Source organism: Diplotaxodon limnothrissa, linkage group LG10, assembly GCF_057381915.1.
Source record: "Diplotaxodon limnothrissa isolate DT_005_m linkage group LG10, D_limnothrissa_male_GT1.1, whole genome shotgun sequence".
Taxonomy (NCBI): Eukaryota; Metazoa; Chordata; class Actinopteri; order Cichliformes; family Cichlidae; genus Diplotaxodon; species Diplotaxodon limnothrissa.
The window spans coordinates 16,204,054-16,210,239 of record NC_140605.1 but is presented as its reverse complement, the minus strand read 5'-3'; positions in this window follow the sequence as shown (position 1 = coordinate 16,210,239).

Here is a 6,186-nt window from a genome sequence, read left to right as displayed (position 1 = left end):
GTTTAATAGGATTTTTTTTTTCAAAGTTAGATAGAAATTGTAATGGGTTGCGCAAGATTGTGTCACTGTGCTCATTCACAGATATTTATGTGTAAAAAATCTGGCCTAGTGTTGTTCAACTCACATCCTATTCACCCCCAACCTTTTTAATCTCACAGTCTAGCCAGTGTCACAGAGTCATTGGTCTGTGTGTCATCTTAAGAATGTCATACATTTGTAGCCTCAATTGTTTTGTTTTTAACTGTTTTAACTTATTTTTTTTTAAGTATAAATGGACTTAGAGGTTAGAGGTCTTAGAGGTCACTTTAAATTGTGCCGATCCTCTGTAATTTTCCTAATCATGAACATGCCCTTAGTCAGCCCTCTGGTTATCAATAATATATTTAAATCTGAGAAACTGCTGGTGAGATTTTGACAGATGAACTTTAGTTACTCAGTTCTTTTGCTTCCCAGTTTTAGATAAATGAAAGCATAAATCTGATGATCAAAATTGCTTTTAGATCATTTATTGCACATAAAAATGAACCGTGCTTTCATAATCCAATCCATTCTCTGTAATTACTAAGAATGGATTGGATTAGCAGACTCATATAACAAGTCTCAAGCCTTATATAGAAATGTCGTGATTCGTTCAAAGGTAGTTTATGAATGAAGTTTGATTATATATTACAGCAGAGCAGCATGAAGTATACTTACAGCTTCTTGCAGCAGCAGCTTTTAATGTAATAATTTCAATAGAAAGGTTTCATTTAGAGCTCAGCGTGGTGGTTTTTTTTTTTTGATCACCACTCAGAACAGAAGAAGTTAAAAATACTGCACAGTGCTCCATTAAATTCAGCCACCAGCTCATATTTTAACGACATTTGTGCTGAAACACCCACAAACAGACTTTCCCTGATTCCATCTGTGTAGAGTTTCAGGTTAAAAAGTTACAACGGATCTTCAGTCTGACTCCAACAATTGAGACTCTGCTTAACGCATCATTTTTATTTATGAAGACGCAGCTGTTGGCTTTTATTTAGTTTACTTAGACTTCAGCAGGAAGCGCCATAATGCCTTTAGTGAGCGAGTGAGTTTTACAATACTTGTCGAAGCAGCTCAAAGTAACTTTGTTCCATCCGCAGGTGTCAAGAGGACAGGGCTGCGGTGGCAAAGGAGAAAGTGACTATTTTTCTCATTCATACCCAAAATGAGATGAATCCTTTGCTATGCTTGATTTCTGTCACGGTCCTGGGTCTTATGACCCAGTGTTTTGAGTTTGAGTTCATTTTGATGTTTATAGTTTATGTTAAGCCCTTCAGGTTTTCTAAGTTCATTTGTTACCATATCTAGGTGATTTTAGTTCTTATTAATTCCCCCTCGTGTTTCCAACCCATGTTAAGTCTCCCCTGCTCTTCATGTGTTTCATGTCTGTGTCTTACGTTGTCAAGTTCTGGTTGTCATGTCTGCGTTTCATTATGCTTCCTGTTTTATTTTGGAAGGAGTCGTGTGTTCTTGGTTCTTTGTATTTAGCGTCACTGCTCCTGTCATTAGGTTCATGTTAGTCAGCTGTTTCCTCATGTGTCTCCACTTCCCCTGATCACCTCATGTGTGTATTTAAGTCCTCTGTTTTTGCATGTCATTTGTCAGGTCGTCTGCTTATCCATACCCTCACTTCAGCATTCTATGTCAGTTCACCACGTTTAAGGTTTTTCGTGTTTAGCTTTAGTTCACCCAGTTTAGGTTATGGTTTAGTGTTCACCTGTGTCCTGCTGTTTGTACTCCTTTTTTGCTGGCCTCAATAAACGGCTTATTTTCTGTTAAATCTACGCCACGTTCAGTTTATGGAGTTGCGTTTGGGTCCTTTTTGCCAACATCTACAGTCTGCCCTCGCCAGACTGTGACAGATTCCTCTCTGATCTTATGTGTTTACTTGTGCGAGTTATTATTTCACACACGCAGGTAGTTTGCGAAAGATTGATTCAGCTGCACTCCATTGGTGACAAAGTGTTGATTTCATCACATCAGCTTTCTGTAAAAAAATAAAAATAAAAATGGGACTAACTTTAAAATCCTTTCTAATCGCTTTTAAGGCAGTTCGGTTTCACCAAATATCAGAAAGCTGCTAAACTGTTTGGGGTTCACGAAGGTTTTTTCTGTGTTATTGCTTCATTGTCTTTGGTGACTTGATTATTACTTACTACTGCATGTACATAATAATCTTTTTTAAAAGAAGCATGATGAAGAAAAAAACTAAGTATAAAATATATTAACTGTACTTTTCCTTCTTTTGTTGACAGTTTTTGTTATTCTTCAGTACAAATATGAGCAACAGCTCAAATGGGATGGTGGTGGATGGGCCTTAAGACCCAAATGTCATCTAAATACCTGAAATAGTTTCTTTATGAGTCATGTCATAGCTTTCAGTGTTACCATTAAGCCTGTATGTTATATCTTTAATAGACCTCTAGTAAAAATAATAAGACAGTGGAGACAGATAATTAGAAAACACCCAGACTCACATTTAATAACTGGAGCTTCAGCTGGTTGACATAATATCACTTTGATTAATTTCACCATAGCTGTAGTCTGCTCTGATCTATGACCGAGGGTTTCAAGATTAAACTGTAATCATGCATTGCTTCCTTCATCATGAATTTGTTCCTTGAGTACGGATATATATTAGCACATACATATGTTAGCATTATCACTAAGTTCATGAGGCAGCACTGGAGAAACAAACATCAGCTTCATCAGATTTCTACTTGAATCAGGTGCATCAATGCAAAGGTAGAATTTTATACAAGGTTTTTATTATTGTACATGTTTTCACACAAGTGAAGAATCGATTTAACTTAGTAAGTTAGTTTATTTACTAATATAACCTAATCATAACTATATTAAAAATGGTTGTGTAGTAAAAGACTCAGAGGGGAGCTTTTTTTGAGGATTTAACAAAAAGGCGTGCACAGTCTTTAAACTGAATGTCCTAAGCAGAAGAATCACAGAGAAAACTCTCTGAAGACTATTTTTTCTTTACCTTTACAAGTAAAAAGGATCTTGAGGGAGTGTTGTTGTTGTTGTTGTTGTTGTGACCTGGCAATATATAATTACATCTGAATTTAATTCAATTTTTTTCAATAGCAATCAACAGTTCGAGTAAGAGGAAAAAAATGTTTTGGGAGCATCTAACACACGGGATCATTTTTTCCAGTGAACAAATTTAATATTAATATGTAAAAAGTCACTGAATATTTTGTAAGGTTGGAGATACAAGTTCTAACACAGCTAGAACAGTATCATAAATGACCTTTGTTGCTGCTGTAACTGTTCTGCAGAGCATGCAGTGAGACAAAGAAATGGTCTACCATGAGACCAATCTTTCATCCACGTTCCTGCAATACGCTGAAACAGATAAATAGCCTAAGATAGAATCGCTTTATTAAAACCGTTTACAGTCCTCCTACATTACATTAAGAGAATATAGAAATAGTCCAATTAATGAGGCATCATATTGACTATTTTTTATGAAGGCTAATGTTGTTTTTTTACACCACAGCTCTAAAACAACAATGTTGTTTGGTGAGATTATGCTTTAAAAAACAACTTTAAGGACATATGTATCTTTAAATAGCCTCTTGTACCTCATTCTGCTTTTTACCGTGACTTGACTTAAATTCGGTCAATTACTAAAACCAGGGTTGCACCTTGTACTTACTTGAGGAGCTTGTGTTTTTCTTCCTGTTAGTCACATTTTACAAGCAACATTCCTCCCCTCCTCAACAATTGGACTGCATCAGTCGCTGCTATCTCCCCGTTCGAAGAAGGTGGCGACTGAGCTGAGAAGGGGCCAGCCTGTGCAGGGGCATTTGGATGGGGGAAGGGCATGTCTGCTGGCAACAAGGGTGAGTAGATCAGTGCGGCTCAGTGTCTGTGAGGCGGTGATAAGATTCCAGGATTTTCCCAATGTGACAGGCCTGCTCACCAGCCGTACACCCCTCTGTATGGAGACAACCGCAACCTCCACCACATGACCCTCTCACCCCAACCCTTGGGCTGCTACAACTCAGCAGGCAGGAGCCGCTGTCACCTGCAACCACACCCAGAACCTCAGCACTCACAGTGAAAAGATGTTAATCTGAAATCTGCTAAATGTAAAATCCAGTTTCTACGTTACACTCAGACGCTTGCACCCTGTACACACGTCGTGCTGTCTCTTTCTTTCTCTCTGGCTCACTTCTCTTTCTTTATCTCTGCCTTCTCAGTCCCCCCTCCCCACTCCCTCTCCCTTGGATGGCAGGTCAGGCAGTGAGCTGTGCGGGCTCAGAGGAGGTAAGGACGCCGCGGTGCACATTAATAATGAAAGGCCTCAGCCACCACCCCCAGACACACACACACACACATACACACACTCCCCCCATCGCCATGGCGATGGCACTAGCCCAGCACTGTCACCGGGGGGGAAGCTGGGAATATAGCTATGCTCTCCAAGTCTCTGCTCACCAAGCTGATCACAAGCTCGTACACAAGCCCACCATACTGGGCCTTCCACCACGGATATTTTCTAATTAAAAACACTCCGCACTTTGGCTGTCTGTATCTACTTCCCCACCTGGATAAGAGATAGTGAGTATGAAGCTGTAAAACTAAATTAATCACAGAATCATTGCATAGCAGGGAATGGAAATCAACTCAGTAATTACACTAAGACCAATGTGATCAGCTCTGCCTTCTCGTATCCGTAGATGAGTCTCAGAGTCTCGCATGCTTCCATCGTTATTCTCGCTATCTTTAGTGCATAAGTGTGTTCACACCAAGAGCCAGCCTCTGGGGCTGGAAACGAAAGCCAACGTGGAAGCTTCATAATCTTGCAGTTCCTGGAGTGGCCACTTGAGGCTTACTCAAAAAGCAAGTCAATCCCCGTAGATTTATGTGTTCACCATCTTCACAGCCTGATATAAAACAAATTCTCTGTAAGCTGTTTACATCTTATTTTATCCTAAAAGTTAGACCACGTTGGCTGAGGGACGGGTGTTGACACAGGAAGCTTTCCACTGGGCTTCTACTTCACTAATTTGAGTCACAGAACCAGACCTCTCAGACGAGTTTGTGGTGTTGGTGACTTTTAAAGGAGTTTTAAAGGAATTATCTGCCAAATAATATGACTCGCTGTGAGGTACAGCCCATCCAAGAAATCTGTGCTCCTGTTTTGGAGAGTCTGCTTGGATTTTATTGGATTGTTATTTAACATTAATTAGTAGATAGCTGTGCACTGGAGACAGACAGTCTCTGGATACCGCTTTTAGCCTTACCTGATCAAAGCACTACACCCTCTAATCGAAATTCAAAACACACACACATATTTGACAACTTGTAAATTTTCAATAAAAATGTCCATGCGACAGGTTGTTGCAAGGCAACATGTGATCATGATATACCCTTCATAATAAAGGTTTTGTTGATAGATGTTACTTTAGAGAAATTAAAATCATATGATGGTTTTGTATGGTGTTACAGGTGCATAAATGCTACAAATGGGTCAATTTTGCCTATTGGTAGGTGGTTACTAGGCAATGTGATGACATCATAATATCTGATATAGATAAGAACCTTCACGGGCCTAAGAAGTACCTGTGTGCCAAGTTGCTCAACTCCAACTGTGTATAGAGGAGTTGGCAGGCAAACAAATAGACAGTGACTTATGTATTACAGGAAAATGCTAGCGGAACAATTCTCAGAAAGTGCACAACTTGCTGCATTAAATTTAAGATGACACTAGTGTGTTTAAATTCACATACTGGATGTATGCAGAGTACATTGTGAACTACATGGTCTCTCTTGGAAATGAGATTTTTAATCTCAATGAGATTTTTACCTGGATAAATAAATAAAGGACTAACATGGAAGTGCTGTGATCCAAACTTTTAAACTCTGTGTACACATGATACTATCAGCGTTAAGCACCACAGCCTAAATAGCTCTGGACACGGAGCTTGCAATCATTCATCCACAAATATCATCAATTTTCAAAACTTCTGCATGTGTTTTCAGACTATAAATATCAAGAAGTTGGGCAAATGTCACAAACATCTTGTTGAGAAAGAAAAATCCTCGAAGAATTAAAAAAAAAAACATTTACGTGGAGCTTCAAGAGGTTTCATGCAATTTGAAGAAAAACTGCAAACAAAAAGATCTTATTCAAACATT